The sequence below is a fragment of the Cryptomeria japonica genome, chromosome 10 (assembly GCF_030272615.1).
Source record: "Cryptomeria japonica chromosome 10, Sugi_1.0, whole genome shotgun sequence".
Taxonomy (NCBI): Eukaryota; Viridiplantae; Streptophyta; class Pinopsida; order Cupressales; family Cupressaceae; genus Cryptomeria; species Cryptomeria japonica.
Window position 1 is genome coordinate 64,129,091 of NC_081414.1, and position 27,591 is coordinate 64,156,681.

At 37.8% G+C, this 27,591-nt stretch overlaps 1 protein-coding gene and 1 long non-coding RNA gene across 3 annotated transcripts in view; one reads left to right on the forward strand and one right to left on the reverse strand.

The window, feature by feature from the left end:
* The window catches only part of LOC131033361 (uncharacterized), a 117,116-nt gene that overhangs the window by 84,391 nt on the left and 5,134 nt on the right, over positions 1–27,591 (forward strand). The window lies entirely within an intron of this gene.
* LOC131858726 (uncharacterized) lies at positions 1,107–27,223 on the reverse strand. Its single transcript, XR_009359061.1, has 3 exons — positions 26,787–27,223; positions 2,515–2,882; positions 1,107–1,956 (listed from the first exon to the last, which is right to left on the reverse strand). It is a non-coding gene; the product is annotated as an uncharacterized LOC131858726 (long non-coding RNA).

Sequence of the window (27,591 nt, forward strand, 5' to 3'; positions counted from 1 at the left end):
GGAAGCTTTATTCAAGAGAGGATAAGGTACTTTTAGGTATTTTATTCTGTGTTTGGTCGTGTACAAAAGACACATCAACAGATCCTAATTAGTTCCTCTTTAGTAAATGAATGAACCCATAAGTACTCCAATTTCTCTCACAAGATGAAGAGTTCTCTACTAGTGAGAACAATTGTATTCCAAATGATTGCAATTTAGGGGTTTCACCTCCATGGTTCCACAACCACTCTATAGGGTCTTTCTTTACTTTCATATTATATATAGCTTCCGTAGAAGCAAAATCACCTTGCCCACATGAAAATGTTGGTGCATTATTGATAGTATGGACCATCTCTTCGTAGAAAGGTGAGCGTGCAACATTAAATGGTATTCCATTTGCATAAAAGCTAAGTCACAAGGTTGAATTTGAGTTCGAGTTTGACAACAATAAAATTTAGATGGAGTTTGACAAGGGTAAAAAATTCGAAACAAAATTCGACATAAAATTCGCCTTATATAAATTGAATTTAAAAAAAAATATAAGTAATATAATTATATATCCTCAAAAATATCAAAATAGTTTAACATTACTAAATAAAAAATACTAAATTTTATTTCAAACATAAAAATTAATACTAGATTTTATTTAAATAGTAATTTTTTATACTTACCATTAAAAAACTTTATACCAAAAAAATAAAATAGAACTACTAAATTTTATTTTAAAAAACATAAAAAGAAATATATAATATTTTTTTATTTTTAACTCTAAAACAACAAAATAAAATACTAAATTCTATTATAAAAACTTAAAAATAGAAACACTAAACTTTATTTTGAAAAACATAAAATTAAAGTGTAAAAAACTAAATTTTATTCTACTTAAAAAACATATGTTTATTTATTTTTACTCTATTTAAAAAACATATGTTTATATAAATAACATAATAAAATATTAAATCATTGTTTGAAATTTTATTAAATATAAAAAACTAAATGGAAAACCTAAAAACAGTCCTAAAGTTTGATTGCAAATGTGGCGACAGCCTTTGTCGGTGACTCCCAGTGAGCATCGATGTAGGTTCAGCTTTATTCGATCATGTTGAAAATTTGCCGATGCAGTTTCGTTTCATCCCATGGCAGAAAAAGAACGCTGAATACAATTTTATTGCCCTCTTCAACAAGTTTTACCGTCTTCCCATCATGAAATACAAGCTTGTGCCTTCAAACCTTAGTATTCTATCACGCACAGAAGAAATTCATTGTGCCCTAGCTATGAAAACTAAAAAAATCCGTTTTCAATAGACACTACATTTCATGAGGTTGTAGCGTTATTAATAACAAAAAACAAGAAATAAAAACTCCTAAACAATGCTCTGTGAATTTTAGTATTAATAATACTAAAGGAGCCCTATTTTGTATGAATTTTTGGCCGAATTTTAATGAATTTCATGCATATTTTATAAGTTCGCCAAATTTCGAACTTGAAGCCGAAAATTTAGCAAATCCTATGACATAGCATAAAAGAATCATCCAATCATTGCATCAACTGCTTCTCAACCTTACACATCAAACAATCTTCCAATGGGGTTTGAGCTGCCAATGTGTGGTCTTTTGCAAGCTTGTTCAGTTGTTACATCTCTAGAATTTGCATCCACCTTTGACTCTATATTATGACTGTGAGCTGCAATAGTTGCCCCTATTGTTGAAGCGTGAAAGCTTTGAATAGCAACTTTCCCATCATTCCTTTCTTGTTCCCTCACAGCATCATATCGTTCTGACTCATTTGTACAACCTTCAATACCATTACATGGTAGGTGAAGGAAATGAACCCTCATCCTCATGTAGGTACCTTTCCATGCCAATGGACAAAGTTTACATTTGATGGTGGCTGTTCCACCTGATCCTTTCAGCCCCGGAATGTGGTCAACATACTTCCATAGTGGATACAATTTTGCTCCTCCTGACATTTTGAATCTGAATACAAAAACAATAAATTAAAAAATATTAGGTGCAGTCACTACAGTGCTTAACTTCTCACTGTTTGTCATATGTTCTCAGCTATGAACAAGAACAATCATATGTTCTCGAATCTCAACTATGAACATCATATTTTAAATTTTAATTTTTAATATAAAAATTTATTTTTTCTTTTGATTACAATTTCTAAGTTTATTTTTTCTTTTGATTTCAATTTCTAAGTTTCTTCTGATGGTGTTAATAACAAATTTAAAATTTCTAATTTCAATTTTTAATTTTTTGGTAATAAAAATTAAAAAATAAATGGATTCTTAGAATCTGGAACTACCAGAATTTGAGAATCCTTTTATTTTTAAAAATAAAATTAAAAATGAAATTTCAATATTAAAAATTAAAATATAAAAGTTTAAAACTATATGCATTTTTAATTTTTATGATTGTAAATGTATATTCAATAATATTCAGTGCAGAGAAGTAGCATTTTTATATCTAGTTTCTTCCATCACAATACAGAAATAAAATATTATGAAAGAAAGAATTAGAATACGGGAATACCTTTCAAATTCTTTTCTTTGATTTGCGATTCTGCAACAACCCAAGTCGTGCCAAAAAATCTTTCAATAGTATGAAACCTTCAAAATCCCTTTGTGTGGCAGAAAAAGGGGTCGAAATCGCATCGCGGTGTCAAAAAACCCTGCAAAATCTGTTCGCGCAGCTTTGTCAGTGGCTGGAAATGCGTTTTTCTTCCCAAACCCATGTTTTTCCGCCTCTAAAACAGACGTGTTTTAGGGTTTTTTTGTTTTTTTCAGTGCAGAAACATCTGGAGACTCTTGTGACCATATCACACATCACCCCATTGCTGGCCTATTTGTCATTGATCTCCTCTAGTTCGTTTAGTCTGGAGTTGGTAATTCATCTGTTATCTGTAGTTTGACAACAGCACATACATAAGTATTACAAGAACACATGATGCTGAATGCACAGAATTTACAGCGAATTTACAAGTATTACAGAACACAGAATAATGAATGTACTGAAGTCACAACATATTTGGTTACCATTCTTTTATATTCTTTTTGTATTGTTTCTGGAAATGGTCGTGATTCTATTCGTTTTATGTTGATATCAGCAACAGATGAATTTGTATTGAACATGTTTGTAAGTATTGTTTCCAGTATCACATGGTTTGTGATTGAAACATGCTTATTATATCGATGCATATATTGGTATGGGAGTTATTAGATAGTTATGACTGTTTTCAAACAACTTAGTTATAATTGACAAGTTAGTTGTGGGAGTTTGAACCATACGATAGTTATTGTGGCAGTTACAACTCCCTACGTGGGTTCCATATTCTTATAAATGTGTTATTGGAGCTAGATGAAAAAAAGGGAGGTTGTGTGAATGTGAATAAAATAGTGAATACATTGTGCAGAAATGTTCAGATTGAGATTTAAGCAAAGGATGTGTGTATGTGAAAAGAAATAAAATTACATTGCTGTGTGTAAGACGTGGAAACAATTTCTGCCAAGTTTACTGATAAAGCAGTATAATCTAGAAATTGTTGGTGCTCTGGAAATTGATTGAGTTGATATAATCTAGAAATTGTTGGTGCTTTGGAAATTGATTGAGTTGATATAATCTGGAAATTGATTGTCTTTAGAGTTGGTGCTCTAAGATTCTTGAGTTGGTGCTCAAGTCATTGTATTGTGTATTTGGAGGGTTGGTGCTCCCATAAGAATTTTAGTTGGGTTGGTGCCCAAAAGATTGGAAGTGGATTAATCGTGAGACTGGATCAGGACAGTAGATCCTAGCACCACGTATACTCTTGTGTTTTGTCTTCATTGTGTGGTGTTCTTTTCAGCAATTTATCAAAAGATTAAATTGGATGAAGTTTTAACATTTACCTACTACTGATTCATCCCCCACCCCCCTCTCAGTAGTAGATTAGTGTTCTTCACCCATCACAAATGGGGACCCCCTCTTTTGCTTTCAGTTTTAGGTTTTAGATAGGTTTGGCAGCAGTCATATCCTTTAGATTAGATGAGGTTGAGTTGATTTACTCCTCAACACCTTGGCTATGAATGATATATGATGATCATTTCATTTGATCATCATCATTAGAGATGGAGACAATGAATGCAATAATGACGGTTAATCATGAGGATTGAGATGATCGATGCAAGATGAAGGCTTAAACAGCATATGAAAGGTTTTGATGATGGTAAGGGACCCTTTGAGTTGGTGAAGCGAGTGCTATTACTCATAAATTTGAGCAAAGCTGAGTCACTGTTAGTGACCCCCTAAAACCCCACCTTGCCTCAGCCTACTGTCAGTGCCCCCTCAAAAGATGATCTGTTCATTGGCACTGTCAGTGACCCACGGAAAGTCTGACCTATATGAGGAAGTCCTTTTACTTAGCAAGGTAAACATCTATTGAGGTAAGTGCTTGATGTTTGAAGACATTGAGGTAATTGAACAAGAGAAGTTAACATCTTTTGTTCACTGTCAGTGAGGGGTGAAAACCCTGACCACTTTCAGTCAGTGCCCCCTCAAAACCGCGGCCTCCTTGAGTGACTGTCAATGCATGCTAAAATCCCCACCCAAGGTTAGAAAGGAACATCTAAGGCAATGACTATGTTTATGATGAAAGAAAGATGAATTCAATGTGTCAAGAAAGATAAAAGAGAGATCAAGATGGATCACTAAAAGTTTGAAGGCATGAATATAATGGAGGTTGGAAGCTTTTGCCTTCACCAAGGGCTAAACCATGAGCAAGGCATTGTCAATGCCTCCCAAAATGCCTGATCACTTCCTGCCAATGCCCCATGCAAAACCCAATCCTTTTGAGCCACTGTTAGTGACCATGCAAAAGTCCGACCACTTTTAGTCAGTGGGGTCTCAAAAGTCCAACCTCTTTTTAGCATTGTCGACACATCCTCAAAAACTTGACCGTTTCCAGTCAATGCCTCCCAAAAAGCCCGATCACTTTCTGTCAATGCCCCCTGCAAAATCGTATCCTTTTGAGCCACTGCTAGTGACCATGCTAAAGTTCGAGCACTTCTTGTGATCATCAAAATCCACGATGAAGGGGTATTTGAGCGAGAATGTTGAAAGAGGGGCTCACCTATAATGAACATTTTATTTCAAATTTCAAAAGCAAACAACAAGTCGGCCTAAGCATTGAAAATCAAAATTGTAAAACATTAAATGAAAAGGCACAAGTCAGCCTTGGAGTGAAAAGATGCACCCCCCGATCTCTATAAAGATAGGATTGATCATTTCATTTGATCAATCAACGATATTATTCTCCATGTACAGCGATTTTTGATCAAGAGGCAGCAATCCTATTCAAAGACTCAGCGAATTTATCATTATACAAAGCAAATTCACCCTCAAGATAGTGATCTTCACCATTGCAAACAGTGAATCCACCAGCATCAGTGATGATCAAAGATTACAAAGGAGTTGAATTCTGTGTTTTTATTCATCAGCAAACCTCTGATTCAAAGAATTTAGCAGCACCACAGCGATATATATCCATTATTGGGGCAAATTTTACAAAATCGAAGGCCTGATTTTAATATCGGCATCACTTAGGCATTCATCAACAGTCGTATTAGGTCTGAGTTTGTCATTTTTGAAGCATTTCTCATCAGGACCAGGTCTGATTCTGTGATGTTATAGTAAAAAATCAGGGTTTCAAAAGACCTAGAAAGATCAAATCCTTCCAAATACTTGTATCAGAGGCACTTAATTCATTGATTCATATGTTCTAATGGCAAAATTTATAGCAATTTAGTGACTAAGTTTCAAGTAGATCTGATTTTGAAGCTTAGGGTTTATAGCTATATCTAGGGTTTTAGTAATTCATCAAGATTTTAATGATTCTCTAAACTTTTAAGGAGGAATTGCTACCCTAGTTAACAAATTTTCAATCTCACATACATTTAGGTCATATCAAATCCCTAACTTAGAAAACTCTTTTAGGTAGAGCATGGCAGCCCCAAAGGCAAGAGCAATCTCAAGGCAAACCCTCATCAAGGAGGACTAGAGAGAGTGATGCGTGAATCAAAGATCACATCATTTTGGAACATTGTAGGAGACACCAATCTTGGCCAAATTAATATGAAGAAGTTTCAATGACCCTTATACACAAGCAGGCCATTTGGATTTTCAAAGAAGATGATCGAGAGTGGGATAGTAAATGCAGCAAGCTTCCTTCCAGCCATCCAATGCAATGAATTGATAGTTGAGTGTGCCAAACACTATGATCTCGGCACTAAAATGATAGTAGCACCTGATGGTAGAGTACTTGCCTACCTATTCGAGACAACCATTGGTGAAGCCGTCCACATTTTGGATCACAAAGGCATAGTCTATAAGAGCAAAGAAGGAGCACAATCAGTCTATGATGATGATCCCGACAAATGCTTAGGCTTAATTAACAAGTACTGGGTATTGAAAAGCAAACCCAACATATCAAAGGTACCTAGCAGGTTGCACATAATTGATTTCAAGAAAGAGTTTGGTGATTTGATCACCCTACTCAACTGAGTTATGGGAAGTCCTTAGGCATTTCAATTTGAGAATTGGATGTTCTACTTCATGGAAATAATGTCAATTGGAAGAGAAAAGATCAACTAGGTGAGAATCATAAGCAACAACCTTGACATATAGTTGAAGAGGCTTCAGCGCACTAAGACATTTTACATAAGTTCATACCTCATATATTCACTAGCCAGGGCTCATGAATATGCAGGATTAATGTATAGAGGTCCATTTGGGATGGGAGTTGGAGAGATGAGAGCATGCGAATCCTATACACGGCTACACTACCTTGGCAAAGCACATTACAGGAGAGTGAACGATGCTTTCACCATGCACTTGACAAGAACGTTGCAAGGTGGCATCCATCAAAGACTATCCCTGCAAGCAAAAGAGTTAGTAAAGAAATTTGGTGCTTGGTATGTTCAATTTCCCAAGTTCACCTACATAAGAATTCAAGGATGCTCTTGTCCACCTTACATGCTACCTATTGACGTGTTTTTATGACAACGTCAAACACAAAATAAAGTTACCAACGGTCACCTTACTCTCTCTTGATCAAAATTAGTCTGTATGCTAAGATTGCACAAAAAGTTCAAACGACTAACTCCAAGGTTCCTTCAATGCGTGGACGTGACTCAATTGATTGATGGGTTTGCTGTTAACCCAAGGGGCCTTACGTATTCACTTGAAGAGGATAACAAACTCATGCAAGTTCAAGGATTTCTATGTGAATGGTTAGCAATGAAAGGCCTATTTTTTGGATTTTTGGATTTTCAAAATATGTTGAAAGTAAATGAAAATAGGGTAGAGAGAACTATGCTGAGTCTAATTTAATCCTAAGAACAAGAGACGGGATCACTTATGCAAAATCAAACCATGCTTCGCTTCACCAGCAGAGCACAACTACGCAAAGGCGGTGCAATCTTCAAAGGGTGTGTAGAGGTTTTTCAGATCACCAATGTGGACCATCGAATCGAACAATCTTCACTGATAATCAAAGTTAAGCATACACACATAACAAAGGCTTAGGCTAACTTTGCATGGTATGCAACAATCAACTACACACCAAAAGTATGAGCTCGGACTTTGCAACAAGTAATCCTATCAAATCTAGTTCTTCTAACAACATGAAAGCAAATCTAATCTATGAAGAGAGCAAGACCATGTAGATTGCTAAAATAGAACAAGAATACACCATCAAAGTCGAACAATGTATTAAGTTGTCTACTTCAACAATCCTTAGCACCAATCTCAGACAATAATCTCTCCTCCTTACAAATGAGGGGGGTCACCCCTTTATATAGGCTTCTGGCCTTGGCTACATGCAAACCCTAATTAAGGTTTTCCCTAAAAGATTCTCCACTCAAGATGCAACTAGGTGGGAATCAGCAATAAATACCCCATAAAGCCCATATACAATTAATGAATTTTTCTGCCAAAAATGGCACCCATAAAGCATTAATTAACCATTACATTCAAAAGGTGCCCACTATGCAATGAATGTACCCTCATGCAAAAATCGCCCATGATGCCATAAATGCACCATCATCTCTTGAATGTGACAGCTACATGCAGAAGGAATCTACCATAATGCCATAAATGTGACGAGTGCATGCAAAGAGATGCTTCATTAATTCAGCGTCTATTGATTTGATTGCCACTTGGCGAGAAAAACCCTGGAGAGAGAAAACTTCAAGAGGGAGAATCTCTGACTCTGTAAGTATTTTCTTGAAGTTTTTGAACTTGCCTTGCTCTGAAAAAGATTTTCAATGATTTTTCAACATCTGTTTTTTAGGAACTTTCCCAAAATTTAGGACTCGGGTCCAAGAGAGAGAATTCTCTCATGATTCAAAATCTGTAAAATATTTCAGATTCTGATAAGATTTGATCTCTAAAAATGGAAATTTCAAATTTTTTCCTGAGGGGATTTCTGCGTTTCCATTCCTCCTTGACTTCTTGGACTTTCATGCCTTAGATAATTTCCTCAGTTTTTCGGCTTGGGTGTGGAATTCACTTTGCATGGTAGAATTTCATCATTTTGCACTTCTTCCATGCCTTAGTCATTTTGAAGCTCATCTCTTTGGATTTCATTGTATCATGGTTTTCCTTGATTCTCCGTGACAATAGAGTTTTAGAGTTTGAATCTTCCCTAGGGCGCAATTCCTCATAAGGCAAGGAATTCATCCTTTTTTCATATTTTCCATTCCTACCTCCATTTGGCACCTTGACTTGGCTTGGCGCGGATTTTTGACCTTGTCATGGAATTCACAATTCCTTCCATCTTCCATGTTGACCTTCCTTTACCGCCATGCAAATGCCTTGGGCGGATTTTTGAATTGGAGGAGGAATTCCATGCCTTGTGCATTTTTCCTGAACACTCTAATTTAGCGCCCCTCATCATTCCTAGGCGCTATTTCTCCCTTGTGATGGAATTCCTTCCATCTTGGACTTTCCTTGATGCTCCTTCTTTAATGCCTTAATCCTTCCTTGAGCGCTATTTATCCATGGAGGAATTTTGCAATTTTTCATCTTTCCAAGGCGGGAGGGATTTGGCGCCCCTTTTATGTACATGGGCCGAATTTTGGCTTGAGGAGGGAATTTCATGCTTTTCATGTTTTCCAAGACCTTTTACCTTTGGCGCCTTTCATCACCTTTGGGTGCTATTTCACCTTTAGCATGGAATTCACTCTTTTTCCATCTCTTCGTGCATAGCTCATTTTGGCACCCTTCCTTGTCTCATGGCGGAATTTGATCTTGAAGAAGGAATTCATGATTTCCATGCTTCTTCCGAATCAGGCTACCATATATGGATTTGATGTGATTTCCCGGACGGGGACAAATTTCTCAAGCTTTCCACTTTAGGAATGGGCTTTCAACACAACCATTTTTTGACTCTCTATCTGCTTTCTAACTTTCCGGAATTAGAAGTAGTCATGAATGCTTGGCCTTCATCACTTCGCTTGAATGGTCCTGCCAAAGAAATGAACTTCAAAAAATAGAGACCTTTAGAGCGTCAGTGCTAGATCCCTAGAACAGGACACATAACGACTTACTAAAAATAGTAAGTTTGATTTTTTGGCAAAATGATGACATTCTGGGACTCAGTAAAATCCCTAAAAAATAGGAACTTTCTAAAAATAGAAAGTTGCCCCGTTTTGGCTCAAATTTTACTAGGAGGTTCCTTGAAGGGCCCTGATTCCAGTTGTATGTTTAGTTTTTCCAAAACCCTAACAGAAACCCCTCAAATCTAGGACTAAAGGCAGAAACCCTAAAATTGATGAAACATGCCCTAGACTTCACCAAAATCACTTAAATGAAAAAAGAAGACAACCAATTTGACTCTTGAACACTCGCAAAGCTGAGAGACTGATGAGATTGCCACCAAAACCCACAAAAAACCAAAACCAAACGACCAAAAGAGCCTAAAAAGTAGGGGGTCCCCATTTGCAATGGGACGATGTGTGAAAACGTCACAACACTACCATGCTACCCTACTGACAAGATGGTATTGCTGGAGTTAGTGAGATAGTTGATCACATATGATAAAGTGCAAAAGAATAGACATAAGATAAGGATTGCTTTTCCCATCTCAGTTGGGCAATCAATAGAAGTGTGTCCATCCTTGCAGGTAGCTGAGAAATCGGAAGAAGAATTGAGATCCTACTCTTTTATCCCATACTTCTCTAGAGAAAACTTTGATCCTTACAACAACATGAGGAGAGCTAATGGAAGAAGGCACAAGCACACGCACAAGCTATAGTTGGAAGACTATTGGATGAATGCCCAAGATGATTTAGAGATAAGAAGAAAGATGTATTCAAGGCTACCGATTGACATCATCAAGATGTGTAAAGGTTTCAACATTCTCGATCAAGCACAAGATAGTGGAAAACACCTCTAGCCTATATATGAACGAGAGAAAGACAATAAGCTAGAGGTCAATTGGATTGATGTTGAGATCACTAATTTGAAAGACTTGATGAAAGTAGTCTTAGCATACACAAGATGATGGGTAGACATCCAAACTCAGAAGTTGAAGAGCCAAAATGTGTAAAGTTTTCAACATTATCAAGTATCGATGTGTTTTTTGTTCGATAGAATAAAGTATTGAATACTCTAGTGATCCTCATGTTCAACATTTGATAAGTCTTTGTTCAAGAGAGGATAGAGTATTCAATACTTTATTCTATCGAACAAAAAACACATCGATAGAGACGTCCTGCCGACTTCCACCCACTTCTCCTAAAATAGGAAACACATCCTTAGCCGTCTTGGAGACGGGAGATGCGTCCTGTTGTTGGGATGTGTCCTAGGGGGTCTGGGGTACGTTTCCTTGCAACCTTGGTTTCTTGTCTTTATGATACTTTCCATGCCAATTTTCTAGCCAAGCCATACATATATCAAGAATTTTGATTCCCCAAAACATCAAGTTCGAAACTTGTTACTTTATGGACACAACATTGTTGTGGCATGATGGAAGTGTAAATGGAATTCAGTTACCCAGGGTAAAAATGGGAAAACCTCAGGAAACTAAAAACATTTGATATGATATTTGTAAGAATAAAGAAAAAATTCTGATTTTGTTAATTTCATTTCAAATATTGTGCTTAGAAATTAAAAATAAACATGGCACCTTAAGGAAATCCCGATCGTAGAAAAGAAGGTTGGGGTTTTACAAGAAAATAATTTTGCTTTACTTGTGAAGGCTTTCACTTTATGTAAAAAAGCAAGGTGCTGATCCTAAAATAGTTGGCCTTTCCTTCATGGAGCATGGTCTAGTATATTAGGGGCAGCTCAAACGTTCTACCTGAATTCTCATTAGGTTATTAAAAATACCTTATTAATCTCAAAATCTAATTCTAAAAAAAATCTTTTCAAAGACAAACTCAAAGGAAATGTAAAATTTCCTAGCTAGGATTTGATTGCAGTTTAGTTGCATCACCAGTTCTAAACAGAAACTTGTTATACAGCATAGTCATTAGTGGGATTGAACATCTTTATACGGTTCAATTTGGACCCTTCTTCGTTTGTTCAATGCATAGAGTTTTACATTCTATTTTTATAAGCACAGATAAACATAGCAACTTGAACATTTATTATTCATGAACATTGATACCAGTGTATTAAATATTCCATCAAGAAGCAGGAAGGGAACTTCTTTTAAAAATGCACCTGATAGTCGAACTGTGACTGCCGTTGGTGGACTTCCCGTAATGCTGAACTTGTAGTTGTTTGGTATCCAAGGTTCTTCAAACGCTTTCCACACATAGCTAGAATCTGATACTGTCGACTGCAGACAATTCACCCGAGTTTATGCTATCGGACACCATAGACGTCAATACTGACGTTCCATCTTCCATGCGTTGTGTAGACACCCTCAACGTCGCGGTACAATCAAACCCACCGCTTCACACACCGTCGATTCTACACCATTCTGCGGTAAGCATAATCGTCATGACATTACCCGATATTGTGTTTCCGGGCACAGTTGATGCTGCACGTTGACGCTATGTCTCTAAGTTCAGGGGCACAACACGCTAACGTATTATCCCTTCACACTCCGTTGGATCGCATTATCAGCCCTGTGCGTAGAGATATGTTTTCCGCAACCTTCACCACGGAATCTGCCGACGAGACTGCACTTACTTGTCGATAATGATTCGGAGCTCCACTTGCTTTGTCACTAATGATTTCGGAAACGATCAACCAATAGGCCAGTTAGAAACTGACGAAAGGCTAATAAACTTCGTGGGGTGTAATAACACACACGCACAGGAATTCAATCTTCACTTCCAGGCATGATTCTTCAAACTCACGCCATCCCTTTTTATTCATCGAACAAGTTAGTTTTATGAACTACCTTAAGAATTAAAGATAATTACAGAGTTTAACTTTATTCATCAACGCGTTAACAATATGTGTTAACAATATTAATTATTTATATTAATCCAAAGCTTAGAATATTAATATAAAATAATTAATATTATGTCATATTTACTTTCACAATTTTAATTATTGGGGAAGATTACAGGAAATATAAAACATGAGACAAAAAATGATAGGCGTATTTAATTAAAAGAAGTTCAGAACCATTTTCTGAAAAGTTCAGAACCATTTTCTGAAAAGCTCAGAAAACAACATGGCGAACATGGCTGGTAGTAATTACTCAAGATTAGTCATGAGTTTTTTGAGTATAATGCTAGTATTGTTTGAGAATCATTTGATAGTTTCGAACCTCTTTTTGATTAAATAGTAGAAGATCTATGGGAGCTCTGCCTAGGAAACAAGAGTTTACAAAACAAATGACCTTAATGGTCATAATATAGTAGAAGATCTATGGGATCTCTGCCTAGGAAACAAGTGACCTTAATGGTCATAAGGAAAAGCCCACCAAAGGAAGTTGACTACCAATACTGTTTAACTGGAAAGAGACAAGCAAAATTTCCTGATCAGCTATAACAACAAAAGCAGAGGAGTTGTGCTAGTGAAAAACAAAAACAACTCACAGTGTTATCCTCTAAAGACACCCAAATCTCAAATGCACCTCCCCAACCACCGACTCACCCAATGGTTTAAACCCCCAGCCTGCCATATCTTCCATAGCTACCTGTAATTCTATTATGAGCAGGACCAGAAAATGAAGCTGCTAGAGCAGGGAAATTAACACCTTGAAAGGCTTACACCAAACCCATAACAGTGATGGTGAACATACCAGACACGTCCAGGGGCCATTGAGAAAGGGTCACCATAAAATTTTCAAAAACTTGACTGTGGAACTTGTAGTGATTCTTAAACAACTTCACTTCCCTGTCAACAGTAACAATTTCCTTCCTGGTCACCTAGATATCTCCATGCACCATTCAGAATGGGTCACCATAAGATTTCCAAAACTAAATCAAGGTCCATGCAGTTATCATTTAACTACTTCACTTCTTTGTAAACAGTAACAATTTCCATCCTAGCCAGGTTGAGATCATGCATTGAAGCCAATGAATTCAAGTCCTCAGCTAGTGGAGAATCTAAACCTGGCCCTTTTGTAGTCAATCCTATATTAAAGAGAAGAGAAGGCAAGAACAGGTGAAAAAGCCATTGTCATTGCCCTGCTAGAAGCACCTCCATCTCCATCTTAATGTTAAAGTTGTCTCAGATGGCTGCCTTCGAGCAAAGATGACCATTCACCCAACGCCAGCCTCACCCAACACAAACATGCTAAAGTTCAGGGTTGCATTATCTTTGCAGTCAACAAGTGCACGCAACTAGTGATCAAAAGACTCTTCCTCTTAGATAGGGGGTCATGTTTGGCAGATCTATGATGCCTGTCCTCACTGCACATGTGCAGAGCCAAGAATAAACTACCCAATGCCACATGAACAACCTCCAAGAAACACCTGCCACCAACATCAAAGATACATTAAGCAAGGCACCTGCAATAAGCACGGGCAAAGGCAACATAGAAGAATGAAATTAAAGACCACATGGAAGACTTTGAACTAGCTGTTGATGTGTTTTTTATGCACATAACAATACAGAATAAATTACGAAAGTAATTTATCCTCTCTTGAACAAAATCACATCAGATGCTAAGAATGAGATCAACTAATATGATTCCAAGGCTTCTACATGTCAGGTTTTGACGAGTGGGTAAGTTCAGTGGTTGATGTGAATTGCTGTGTTTCACTTGGGGGCTTACGCAAATGTTTGGATTATCATGAATGATGCGGAATAGGTGTGCTAACAACTTAAGATTTATCAATATGGCTTTGGATTTACTTCTTACTAAAAAAGGGGAAAAAAGAATAGGGTTGAGGAAATCTATTCTAATCCTAGGAATGTAGGAAATGATGAATGGATTTAATGGAATCAAAGTAGGCAAGGTCTCACAATCAGGTATTGACACAAGCTGAGTGCAATCGTCTAAGGTATACTTAAAGATTTTCAGACTATTACCATCAAACGTAGACACCATCCAAGTTGATGCTTGTCAACAAATGTGTAATAGTTGAAGTTATGCTTACTTAAATTCCAGTTGACCACACAAGGCGCACTTACCAACGGAAAGAGGCTAGTGGTATGGACTAAGGATTCCACACAAATGAATTCAACAAATCTTCCACTCAATCTAACATACATGAAAATAAATTCTAATCTAACTTGGAGGAATTGAGAACCATGAATGCAAATACAACACTTGAAGAGCAAAATCACCAACAATTGAACAATGATTAGGATTCAAATAGCTGCAGCATATACCAACAATTCTACAAAAACTCTCTCTTACAAATGAGAGACAAGGGGGCATATATAGAGTCTCTTACAAAATGGATGGCCCAGATTAATCTAAGATCAACGGCCGAGATCATGCCAACAAAACCCTAGAATTGCCCTAATTAGGGTTACATAAAAAATGGCGCCACCAACATATGGCCCAATGAAAAGATACCTAGTCATCATATAGGAAATCTTCTAGAAGATTCCTCCCTGCATCTCTCTCTCTCTCCTAGCATACTCCAAGAATCTAGCCAATACTGAATCCAACTCCTCCATGGAAATGCTAGGCAAGGTATCCTGTTGTAAATCAATCACGTCCAACGAATCCGAGCAAGCATTCAAAGTGTTCTCCCATTCTGGCATGAGCTTCTACGAACTATGAACATGAATCAACAAAGAGACCAAGTCATCTATCTGACTCTTTTGCAAAGAGTCCAACTGGCAAAAATACATAAATTTCATCTTGTCTCTTAATTCGGCTAAGTGTAAACCACTAGCATCACTAACATCAACACCCAATAATTCCTCAATCGAGGCAAGGATCTTCATTTGAATGTCCTGAATTAATCCTTCCATCTCCATGCAACTCGACTGGGCGTTCTCATAAGTTGATTTCTTCACGGCTAATGCACAATACCAGCCATGGAAATCGTATCTGTCTGCACTGTGCACAATGTTTTGGTTTACCAAGGTGGAATTAGGAATCTTCTTCAATGCCTGGAGGCGTGGAATAGTCTTATCTTGAATAGGTCGGAATTCTTCCCAAACTCCCTCAAAATACTGGATTTTGAATAGAAGCCTTGTTGTCCTATCATATGCATGAACAAACTGAGTAATGAAATCATCTGCCTGCTTTCTTGTGCTTTCAATCCATTTTTCAACCTCTGAGTGTGTACCTCTCGCTACCTCACAGTGTGAATGTATTCCATGGTCAATTGCAATAGGGGAAATAAGGGTGGGATCTCCACGCCTTGTCCCTGCAATATATTCTCTGAGTCTAATATTTTCTTCTCTGTACCTTTCATTCTCCGCAACCGCTTTGTCTAACCTTGCATTGATTGCTTGGAGGTTGTCACCAATCTCCTGGAATTCCTGCTTTGTGGATGTACGACCAAGGGCGACTGAAGTGATCTAGAAATCCATAGGAGTAGCAATGTTCGCTGTCACGCTTGCAATAGGAACAACAATCTGCACAATCCGCATTCCTGTCTCATCTCTATCTATGTGCGATAAAATGTCCGCTCTCTTGGGCTCCTTCTTCTTAGCACTCCTAGCTAGGTAGTCATCAATATCATCAATAGGCTGTACCTCTATCATTTGTTTACTTTTCTCCATACTTCTCCTTAGCCATTCAGGAATAGCGGCCATCTCCATACTATCATTGAGACATATTTCTTGATCAAGTCCTTTCAATGCCGAGATAACATCATCATTATCATCAAGATTATTCCTGGTCCAATCATATACATCATTTCCCAAACTAACTTCCAAAAGGACAGTAGGGGATCTCGGCTGGTCATCATTCTCCTCAGGAGGTGCAGATGTCGTTGTGGCATGAAATTCTTGAGTATTCTCTAGTAGTATCACTGTGTTGGAACACTGTTGAGTCTCCTTATTTTGTTCTGTTACTTCAATCACTTCGATTGATGAGACACTGGGAGGGCGTGAAGGAATGATAAGTGGAGTGATAGTCTTCTGTTTCTTCTTCACATCCTCAATCTTCTTCCCTCTGGCCTTGACTTCTCCAAGTGTGTTCTTCCTTCTCTTGGGAGCTTGACTCTCGTCGTCTGCATGAATCCTAACATCACTGACAATCCTCTGATCATCCTCGAAAGTAGACTCTTCTGGCTTCATCCTTTCATAAGTGAAGGGAACACCCATGTCAACTAATCTGTTCATTTGTATATCCACCCATGTGTGGGAGAAATTCAAGACCTCTCTCATCAATATATTCAGGTCAATCTTTTCTGACTCTGACCAATTAGGCAATAGGATTGCCTTCTTCATTTCACTCTCATACTATGGATGTGTATGATCTCTATCATCTAGTACCTGATCAAGAATGAGGAAAGGTCCACACTTCCTCATGAAATCCACTGACATTCTGGACCCCATTCTTCTCTTTACTGCTTACTTGTCCATTAGGTTAGCCCAATAATCTTCTATGTCAATCTTATGAGTGAACTTCTCTCCTCTGATCCTTCCGACCTTCTTGTCTGGATCGAATCTTTCTCTCTTCTTATATGTAGCAAATCGATAGAATGCAAGCTCCTCATTCACAGTGCTGGTGGCTATGGTGGATTGGCAAACCTCTGACGTCTTCCCAACTGAAATAGGGAACGTCATTCCTGTCCTGTGCTTCTCTCTCTGGATAACATCAAACTCTAGAAGCTCTCTCACCACTTCCAACAATATCATTCTGTCGGTAGGATACCTAGGAAGTCTATAGGGTTCAGATTGAAACCCATGATTCCTGAGGTATGTGAAAGTGGGAAACTGTATATACCACGATCCATATTTCTCTATTAACTCTGTTGCCTCCTTGGACAATCTTTTGTGGATTCCGCCTTGCAGTATCTGTGTGATGTACATAGTGAATGCATCATTCACTCTCTTATAGTCTTCAATTCTATGCATGCTCAGCTGGGGGTAGCATTCATAACTCTTAAATTGTCCTTGCCCATTCTCGACTTTACCTTTGCATATTAATCCTCTGTATGAAACAAATCGTGCAAGTAGGTACACCAGGTAAGAAGTCATGGCGAATGACTTGGACCGCTCTACATTCCTCAGCTGGAAATCCAAATTGTCACTTATAATCTTGGACCAATTCACTAGTGTTCCTCTAAGACAATTCTGGATGAGGTAGAACATCCATCCATCAAATATTGCTCCCTGCGGCATCCCCATCACTCTGTTGAGTAGGCATATCAAATCACTATATTCCTTCTTAAAATCTATGCACATAAGTGTCTTGGGAGCCTTGGAATGATGAGACCTAGGCTCAATCATCCACTCTTTGTTAATTAAATTCTTATATACACCCATCTTCTTCGTGTATCTGTCTGCATAATCCTCCTTGGTCACATCCTTCATGTCTGTTCCGCGTGGAATTCCGAACACCTCAGCAATGGCATCCTCAACAAGGTAGGTGATGACAACGCCCTTAGGACTCTTAATCATTCTCGTGAGCGGATCCTAACATTGTGCACATTCCAGGATAAGCTCACTGCATTGTATGGACTGTGGAAATCCAGCGGCATGGAAAATGCCACTCTTCATAATATTCGCAAAGTTGGGGAAGGAACCTGATCTCCGACTTCAAACATCCGACGCTGCATTTGGTCGAAGTCCAGGAAATGCATGTTTGTATCAGTGATCCCCTTCCATCTGAATGAAATCTTAAACTCTGGATAAAATCCAGTCTCCAGCGTCTTCAGCAGTTCTTTTCTTTCCTTGTATCCTGACTTTGACATCGCACCTGTACGAAGCTCGAAGTTAGACTTTGGGAAAATATTCGTAATAAAATGCCTGACTTTCTAAAGATTTAGCTAATTTAGAGCATGGAGTCAGGAAAATAATCCATACACTTGGTAATTTTAGCAATTAAGTTCAAAGTGTGACAACACTAAGGCATGGAAGCCTTCCATAAAATTCATTTAATACCTCCTTATGCTTAGAAAATATGCAAACTAGAATGCAAAGGAGTATACCGGATTGATGATGACTAAGGAAAGGTGTGAAAGATTGTGTTTTCACGCAATGAATGTCTGAAGACACCTTCCGTAGTCAACAATGGAGGTCAAAATTCTGAAGACAACCTGAAAATCAGACTTTTAAAAACATGTTGCAATCTTCAAAAATGTGCATAAAATCAATAAAAATTAGTTCTAATGATCAAAACAATCATTTTCTGGAATGTAAGTATGGCTTGTAAAATTTAGTTTTCTGAGGACAAGTCTGAAAATCGGATAGTTCAGACTTACCAGCACCTTGCAAAGTGGTTTAAATCCCTGAAAATGCTGAAAAATTGCTAAGGAAACAGCCCCAAGCAAATTCGCCAAAACTGGTTAGGTGGCTGGAAATGAAAATTTCCGAGGACAACCACCTAACAATGGAGTTTCAAACCTGCAACAGCGATAAAATGGTCTAAAAAAAATGCACAGAAAACTCCATAAAACACCTCCAAATGCTAAATGTTTAAGTTGGAATTGGCTGGGCAATAAAAACTTAAGTCTGAAAATTAATGGCGGCCATTAATGTAGGTCAAAATCTGAAGCAAACCTCAAATCTGAAGCGAATCAGCAGGCTGGAAATGATGGCAGCCAACAAGCATGCATGAAAATCACCAAAAATGTGGCACCAAATCACCTCTTTGGCAAAATCGAATTTTCCCAACTATGGCGCCAAACTGAAATCTGAAGATTGATGTCAATGGCAGCCTTGATCTGCAGTAGCAAGGATGGCAGCAATTTGAAAAATCGCCCAAGTTGGGATTGGATACCCCAAACACAAAAAATTGCCTGCCTTAGCAAAAATCGAAATTTTCAGAATTGTGAAAAATGTTGTTAATGGCAAGAATCTGCAGCAATGAAGGTTTGAACAACAAGCAAAAATGGTGGAGGAAAAATCGCCCAAGTCTCCAATCATGAAATTGCCAACTTTCACCAAAAAATGCTAAATTTGGAAAAAATCGCCAAACTTAGCAAAATCGAAAATCTGAAATTGGTCTTTAATGGCAGCCAAGGGGAATAGATCAGCAAGCTAGAAAAAATGGAGGAAAATAAATCCTCAATCCTACACTTCACAAAAACGCCTTGCTAAAAATTCGCCCAACTTGGAAAAAAATCGCTTTCATGGAGACACCTGACATAAATAATAATAAAATATTGCTAAGTCTCCTCTTATATACTTGCTTTCACCTCTCACTTTCACCACACAAGCAATGTGGGATAAAACACTTGTATAAATATTTGCTTGGTGAAAACCTAACTTGCTTCTAGAAGGTTCGAATATTAAATAATTTTGCAAGTTATTAAATTTTGCTTTTAAATTTTAAAGAATCATCAATAATTATTTAAAAGCAATTAAAAATGGGGCTTACTTATTAAAATATTGCAAATTAAATCCAAAATAAGCCTCCAGGGGAAAATCGATTTGGGTTGGGATTGAAAAATCCCTTCAAAAATCACTTAAGTGTCAAAATTTACCCCATAAGGGAAATTCAACCCATGCTTGGACAAAAATCCATGCTCAATTTCATCAAAATGCACACAAAAAACCTCCCAGGGGAAATTCGATGTGAGTTTGGACAAAAATCCACTCTAGTTTGCAAAAATCACCCCTAGGGGAAATTCGATATAGGTCTGGATAAAAATCCACACTCAAAAACTCACTTAACTTGGAAAAAACCTTCCTAGTGGAATTTTGACCTTAGTCTGGATGAAAATCCGGACTCAAAACTCTTCAAAAATATTCCCAGTGGAAAATCGATTCCTGTCTGGATGAAAATCCGGACAAAAATCCTTACAAAAATGCTCAGGGGAAAATCGACCTCTTTTTGGATAAAAATCCGGACAAAAATCCTCACTTAGTCGTCACAAAAATCCTGGTGGAAAATCGACCCAGGCATGGAATTATCCTCAACGTTGTCCGCACTTTAGTCCGCACTCCTGGTGGAAAATCGATGGTAGTCTGGATAAATCTTGATACTTAGCCAAATTTTAGCACTTCCAAGGGAAATTCGATGGCAGTTTGGATAAACAGTGGGGGAAATTAGTGGCCAGTATGGATTTTAGGGGAAACCCATGTGTAGTATGGATTTTCAGTGGGGGAATGGGTTGGATAGTCTGGAATGTGAGGGGAAAAGCACCTCTAGCATGGAATTTGACCCTTTAACCCTTGGAATATGAATTTCCCTTAGGATTTTAACATTTTAACCACTCAAAATCACTTAGAAACTTTAAATTTGATTGGACTTATACTAATTTTCCAAAAATATGAGGGAAACGCTAGGAAAATATTGGAATAAAGTGCGAAACCAACTTAAATAATATCTTAGGAGCGAGAAAACAACTCCAAAAGGTCTGTGAATATCTTGGCACTTTAAAATCACTGATGCGCATGTTTAAAAACACCTTAACGTTCAAATGGTCAAACACTTGGCAAAAAACTTAGGATCATTAGAATATCATCTTTTGCAACTTGATCCTATAACTTCAAAACCCTAGATGGCACTAGGCATGATCAAAACTCCAAGACTCGAGCATGGGAAACGCAAAATTGCCCACTAAGCAGCCAAAACCCTAACCTAACAATGCAGAAAGCTGACAAAGAGGGGGTCCCTGTTAGCAATGGGACGATGTGTGAAAAGGTCACAACACTAGCCAAAGCTGATGGTGAAGGGTATTAATTGGAATCCTTTGCATGCCCACCCGTGCATTGCCTTGGTGCCGAAGAGCTATAAGCCGGCAAAGAGGGGGTCCCTGTTAGCAATGGGGCGATGTGTGAAAAGGTCACAACACTAGCCAAAGCTGATGGTGAAGGGTATTAATTGGAAATCCTTTGCATGCCCACCCGTGCACTGCCTTGGTGCCGAAGAGCTATAACCACACCACATGAGCCATGTGCAACAAAACATTATTGACAAAAAAAGATTGGAGATCCACCACATGGCCAAGGCAACAAGAAAATAATTAAGGAGCTTAAAAGCTAATTGATCTTGTAGATCTGCCCAATGATCAGGTTGCATACTGTACAAATGGCCCTTGGTCCACACCTAAATTGGTGAAAAAATAGACTGCCACATTCACTTCCATGGAACAATACAAGGAAATGACATACTCAAAGGGGAAGCAAACATGACAATAATGCTGAAGTTTCAAAAACAGTTTTCTCTGGGCTGCATCTAAAGTTTAAACAATGCTGAAGTGTCCCATTAGGACAATAATGTTAATAGAGACCTTGATAAAATATAGAGAACCTCCTTCAAACACCACCTTTTTAAAATCTAGAAATGAGGCCAAAGTCTCTGCAATTACTGTCTCCCATTCAGCTTCATTATTTGAGCAACAGCCAAGAAACAAGAGCCTCCTTGAACAAAGCAACTTTGATCATCTCTATGCACAATGTTAATTTTGGATCAGAAATGAAGATAAGCAGCAAAACAATAATAATGAACAATAAGACATAGCAAATACCCTGGGAAAACCCTCCTTGAGGGAGAAAAACCCAGCCACAAATATATCACTTATATATTGATTGAAGGAGCAGAAGACTAATTTACAAATTGCCCAAACACAAGGCTGATCTGATACAATGATGATAGCACCTCTCTAGATGTGAACATACAAACAATAATGAATTCTCCTTAGTATTGATCCCCTTGAAGAAAAAACATCGATCTGCTGTATGAATGCGAATTCCTCCTTGAAGTATGCAAACTTTTCTTCCCAAAAATACATTCACCATGAAGAAGGGAGTTGCCTTGTATATATACACATTAAGGTGGTTTTACGTGAAGGGTCGGCCTCTTTCGCAAAAGAGTTGACTTTACAAAGTGAGGAGACACACCACTTGAGTCGGCCCTATAAGTTATTTAATTATTTTGAATCTAGGAGGGAAAGAGAATTCCCGCCACTATAACATTAACACTCCCTCTTAGCTAGGGAGGTATCTTTCCAGATATCTATGTCATGGAATCTCTCAACATGACACCCACAATGGCTACACCCATTTGTGGAAAAGAGTTTATCACAGAGTCTCTCTACGTGATAACGTCATGGAGTCACTCAACATGACGTCCACCATGGCTACTCCCATGTGTGGAAAGAAACACAAGTACAAGGGTACATCACGAAGTCTCTCAATGTGATGTTGTCATGGAGTCTCTCAACATGACGTCTCATCTTAGTCTTAGAGATGAACAAGGGCTCACACTTCATATTTCTCCGTCTCAAAGAAATATACACTATAAGGGCTTTCACCTCATATTTCTCCATCTTAGAGAAATATACACTATAAGGAATCTTCATGATGATGTGACTCCCTCTGAAGCTCCAACTACTAGCATCAATCTCCTGACCTCCTCGTCCAAGGTTGCCTCTGTTAGTTTGTCAGACTCCCTGTGAATGTTAATTCCTCCTCTTTGAAAAAACTGATCGGCTTTAGAATAAGAAGCCTTCTGAATCGACTATAGAGCTTGGCTCCTTCTGAGATGTCCCCATGGCATTTTCTGCAGTAGAAACAAGTTGTGTAGACCTTAATTTGCAATCTCGAGCAAAGTGACCATACTTGTCACACCTGAAACACTGAATGTGAGAGAGATCCTTCTTCTTTTTCGGTTCTGGGGCAGAATCTGATTCTTTGTCTCTATTCCTCGTTCTTCCTTTGCCTCTTTCTCTAGAAGTATGTGTAGCAAGAACTTGATTTTCTACATCATGATCGCCCAATTTCTCTTGCTGCCAACCAGGACTCTTCTTGAATACAATCAGCTCGAAGACGATCAAAATGGGGCAACTTAGATCTCTCACTAATGCTTTGGATAAAGGGTTCCCAAGATTGGGGAAGACCATTTAATGCTAACATAACACGATATCTATCTGCAATTATGTCCCCAATAGCGCTCAACTGATCTCTTAAATCAGCAATCTTCATAAAGAATGAGATGACTGAATCTTCTTTATCCATTTTTACATGGTGAATTTGTTGTCTCAAAGCAAAGGCTGTGCTGGTATTGTTGATCCCATACAATCCTTTTACAATATCAAACATTTCTTTAGCTGACTTCAACTTGGAGATGATCGGTACTAGGTGATTCATGACAGAGTCTATCATGATCTTTCTAGCCTTCGTGCCATTTTTCTTCCACTAGATTTTCTCAATATCATCGGAAGGCTCAGGCATATCACTTTCCACGAAATCAAGAAGATCATTCTCCTCTAATGCAATGAGTACCTTGGGTTTCCAAGAGTTGAAATTTGAGGCTCCATCAAGCCTATCTTCTACCTTGACATCGTTCACCATCTTCTTTTTCAGCACAAATTCTCCTTAAAAGATCTGCCCTTGAGTTTGAAATAATTTGCAACGTTAGAGCTGCAATACTTTGTCTTCAAGGTTTGCCCTAGATGAAAAGTTTACTTGACTGCTGAAACAAATCTGATCAGATCTTTTCTTAAACCCGGCTTTGATACCATGTTAAATTTTGGATCAGAAATGAAGATAAACAGCAAAACAATAATAGTGAACAATAAGACAGCAAATACCTTGGGAAAACCCTCCTTGAGGGAGAAAAGCCCAGCCACAAATATATCACTTATATATTGATTGAAGGAGTAGAAGACTGATTTACGACTTGCCCAAACACAAGGCTGATCTGATACAATGATGATAGCACCTAGATGTGAACATACAAACAATAATGAATTCTCCTTAGTATTGATCCCCTTGAAGAAAAAATATCGATCTGCTGTATGAATGCGAATTCCTCCTTGAAGTATGCAAACTTTTCTTCCCAAAAATACCTTCACCATGAAGAAGAGATGCCTTGAATATATACACATTAAGGTGGTTTTACGTGAAGGGTCGGCCTCTTTCACAAAAGAGATGACTTTACAAAGTGAGGAGACATACCACTTGAGTCGGCCCTATAAGTTATTTAATTATTTCGAATCTAGGAGGGAAAGAGAACTCCCACTGCTATAACATTAACACACAATTCTAGCTCCAGTCATACTAGGATCACCTCTAGAAGCTCCATCAAAGTTTATCATCAAAAAGTCTCCTGAAGGTCTCAACCAAACTGAAATATTTGGCATGTACCCCTTGAGTTTAGGGTGATAGTTCTAACATCCTCACCACTTTCATCTTGTCTATTCATTGAACATAAAATCAATTAGTGAATACTGGATTACCTTCACTTTACAGCTTTTGAACTTGACTGGAATGTCATCGTATTTACTTTGGATAACCTACCCAATATACAGGATGGAAGTTACTCTAATATTAGGTTGCTATTGCATGTATTTGTTAGATCTACATATTTATTGTATATGCTATTACTTCTACTTGCAAGAATATAGCAATAGGGTCAGTTCATAGCCTTATTAAGTGAGATTATTTATTTAACCAATTATTTGTCTTATAGATATATTGAGGTTGTTGTCCTAAATTACAAATATGTTTCCTCTCTCTAAGGAGCTATATTGGGAGAAAAACAAAAGCAGATAAGGATCTTATTGGTTCGTGGAACTTGGTTTACATGTATTATTTATCAGTTGTTTTAATATCTGAAACACATTTTGACCAAATAATCCATTAATGTGCACAGTGACTTGAAGCCACACATCGGCTTGGCAACAACCACCATCTCAAAGGACAGTTTCATCCAAACTGCGCTTGAATTTGAAAATCCAATACTTGATTCTTGCTATAGAGATATACCATGCAAACCTGCAGATTAAAGCATATGCACAATAGTAACTACTAAACAACAATTGAATGCATGATTTTATATAACATTGGACCTTCTTCATTCACATCAGAAACATACCAATTACACATACATTTGGCTGCCCTTTCCCAAAGTTGGGGGCAACTGCATTTCTTCCCTTGTCTTAACTTTGGCTACATAAATCTGTATCGAATATGGAATTAACCCTCTCAACTCCTGTGTATGAATATATCTCACATATGCATAGAAGGCTTGGTCTTATAAACACAAGTGCTTCTTGTAGACACATAAAAATTTTCATCAAATTTATCCTCATTGAACTTCAAATTTTCATCAAATTTATCCTCATTGAACTTCAAATTTGCTTCAAGCATTGGGTAGATCCTTAATCCGTTTCATCATTTCATTATTATACATTATTCACATTATTCCATATATCATAATATATGCATTATTCCATTCTTCATTATATTATTATCATTCATCCACTAAATTTATTAAATAAACATTGCATTATATTCATTTATCCACTTTCATTCATTCACCTTATATACATTTTCTCTATTTATTTAATAAAACCCTTTAAGATTCCCTCCAACCGCTTACCACTTATTATTACCACCTATCCTCTCTCCTTACCACTCATCACTCTTATACCACTAATCTCTCATTATCCCATATTCACCCCGATGCCTAATTTATCCTTGAGAACATCTATTTATACCTTGCTCCTCATTTTTTAAGCTGTGAAAACATCTATTTATACCTTGCTCCTCATTTTTTAAGCTGTCAAGTTAATTCATCGTTTGCATATTTTGATGTCTTGCATATCATGCATCTTTCAATCTTTCTCATTTCCAAGCACAATTAGTTTATTCTTGCATTCATCTCATAATCTCCATTCACCATAGCCTCTCGTGCATAGTGCTCTGAGAGCAAAAATCTTAAAAACACAAGACCTTGGTTGATAGGAGGGCAATGGAGTGAATTTCTGTTGCATGCATGTGTGTTTTATCTTAGATATTTGCATTTGCATGTGTGTGTCTATTGCAGGTACTCCATTGATAAGATGTTGAATCATTTGGATCTTGTGCCATAAGATCTCAGATTCGATTTTCTCCATCTACACTTTCTATTATTAAAATAATAGTTTGTCTATAATTATCTACATGCACATTACTTCAGGTCCATACAAGCTCGTGCATGGTTTTGCTAAACATAGATTATTGCTTGCAACCTCTTGTACATGCATATGCTAAATAAAGACTGACAATTATGTAAAGACCTTTAAGGTCTGTATGATCTAAATCTTTGTACTTAAAACTCTTAAATTCAAAGAAACAAACTGGTTGCACAATATAGATTCAGACTGGTTCAGAAAAAGAAATGCACACTACAAGGAGCTCCAAATTGCTTATAGAACATCCAGATAATTAATATTGCTTACACAGATTTAGAGCATCAATAAACATGTTTCATCTTAGGAACTGCAAATTTAGGAATTGATTCATACATAGAACTGACATAGAGCTTCTTAAGGGCAGCGCTTTAAGCTTACAGCTTTTATAGAGCTCAATATAGAGCTTGATGCCTTAGAGGGGCACTGTTAAAAAGTGCATAACCTTAACTATAATCTGAGCCTGTGAGATGTGAACTGATCTGATTCAAATGTGCTGTAGCTGAGGGCTGCTCTATGGCCTTCCTTTCCTCCTATTGCCCTTCTTGCTCTGTTGATGACGATTTCAATACACAACAAAAGGAATCTGTTGACGATTGTAACCTAAAGTGGAAGAAGAGTAAGTGGGGGTATCGTCCCACCTCCCTTACCTCTGAGGTTTCCGTCTCAGAGACCCAGTCCCAGCGTGCACAAAGGCAAACAAAACTTTCGGCATCCCCAATCCCAAAACAGAGTCGCATATAATATTTGCCCTAGTGCGGTTTAGGGAACCGCCCTCAAGGAGGAACCCTAGGGTGGTTTAAGGATCTGCCCCTTCAAGATAGTGCCAGCTGGAAGACGCCTTAGGAGAGTTGGCTTCCATGCTAAGTAAAATCTAATTCAGCCCAGAAAAAGACAAAAAACAGCTAAGGGGTAACCGCCTTAGGAGGAAGACAAAAAAAAACAACAGCTGTCACAGAAATCTGACTTGGCCCCCTTCTAGAAGTCAGTTGTCACTAGGTGACAAAACAGAGTTTGCTTTGGATTTTCCTTGAAGGAGTCGGTTAGCAAAACAAATCATTTTTCCCAAAAAGATTGGCAGCCAGCGCTGCCATCCAGGCCAGGTGGCCCTAACTCAGCAGGTCCATCACAAATTAATTAACAATAACACTTATAAAGTCTGATGGTAGATGTCTATTTGAATAGT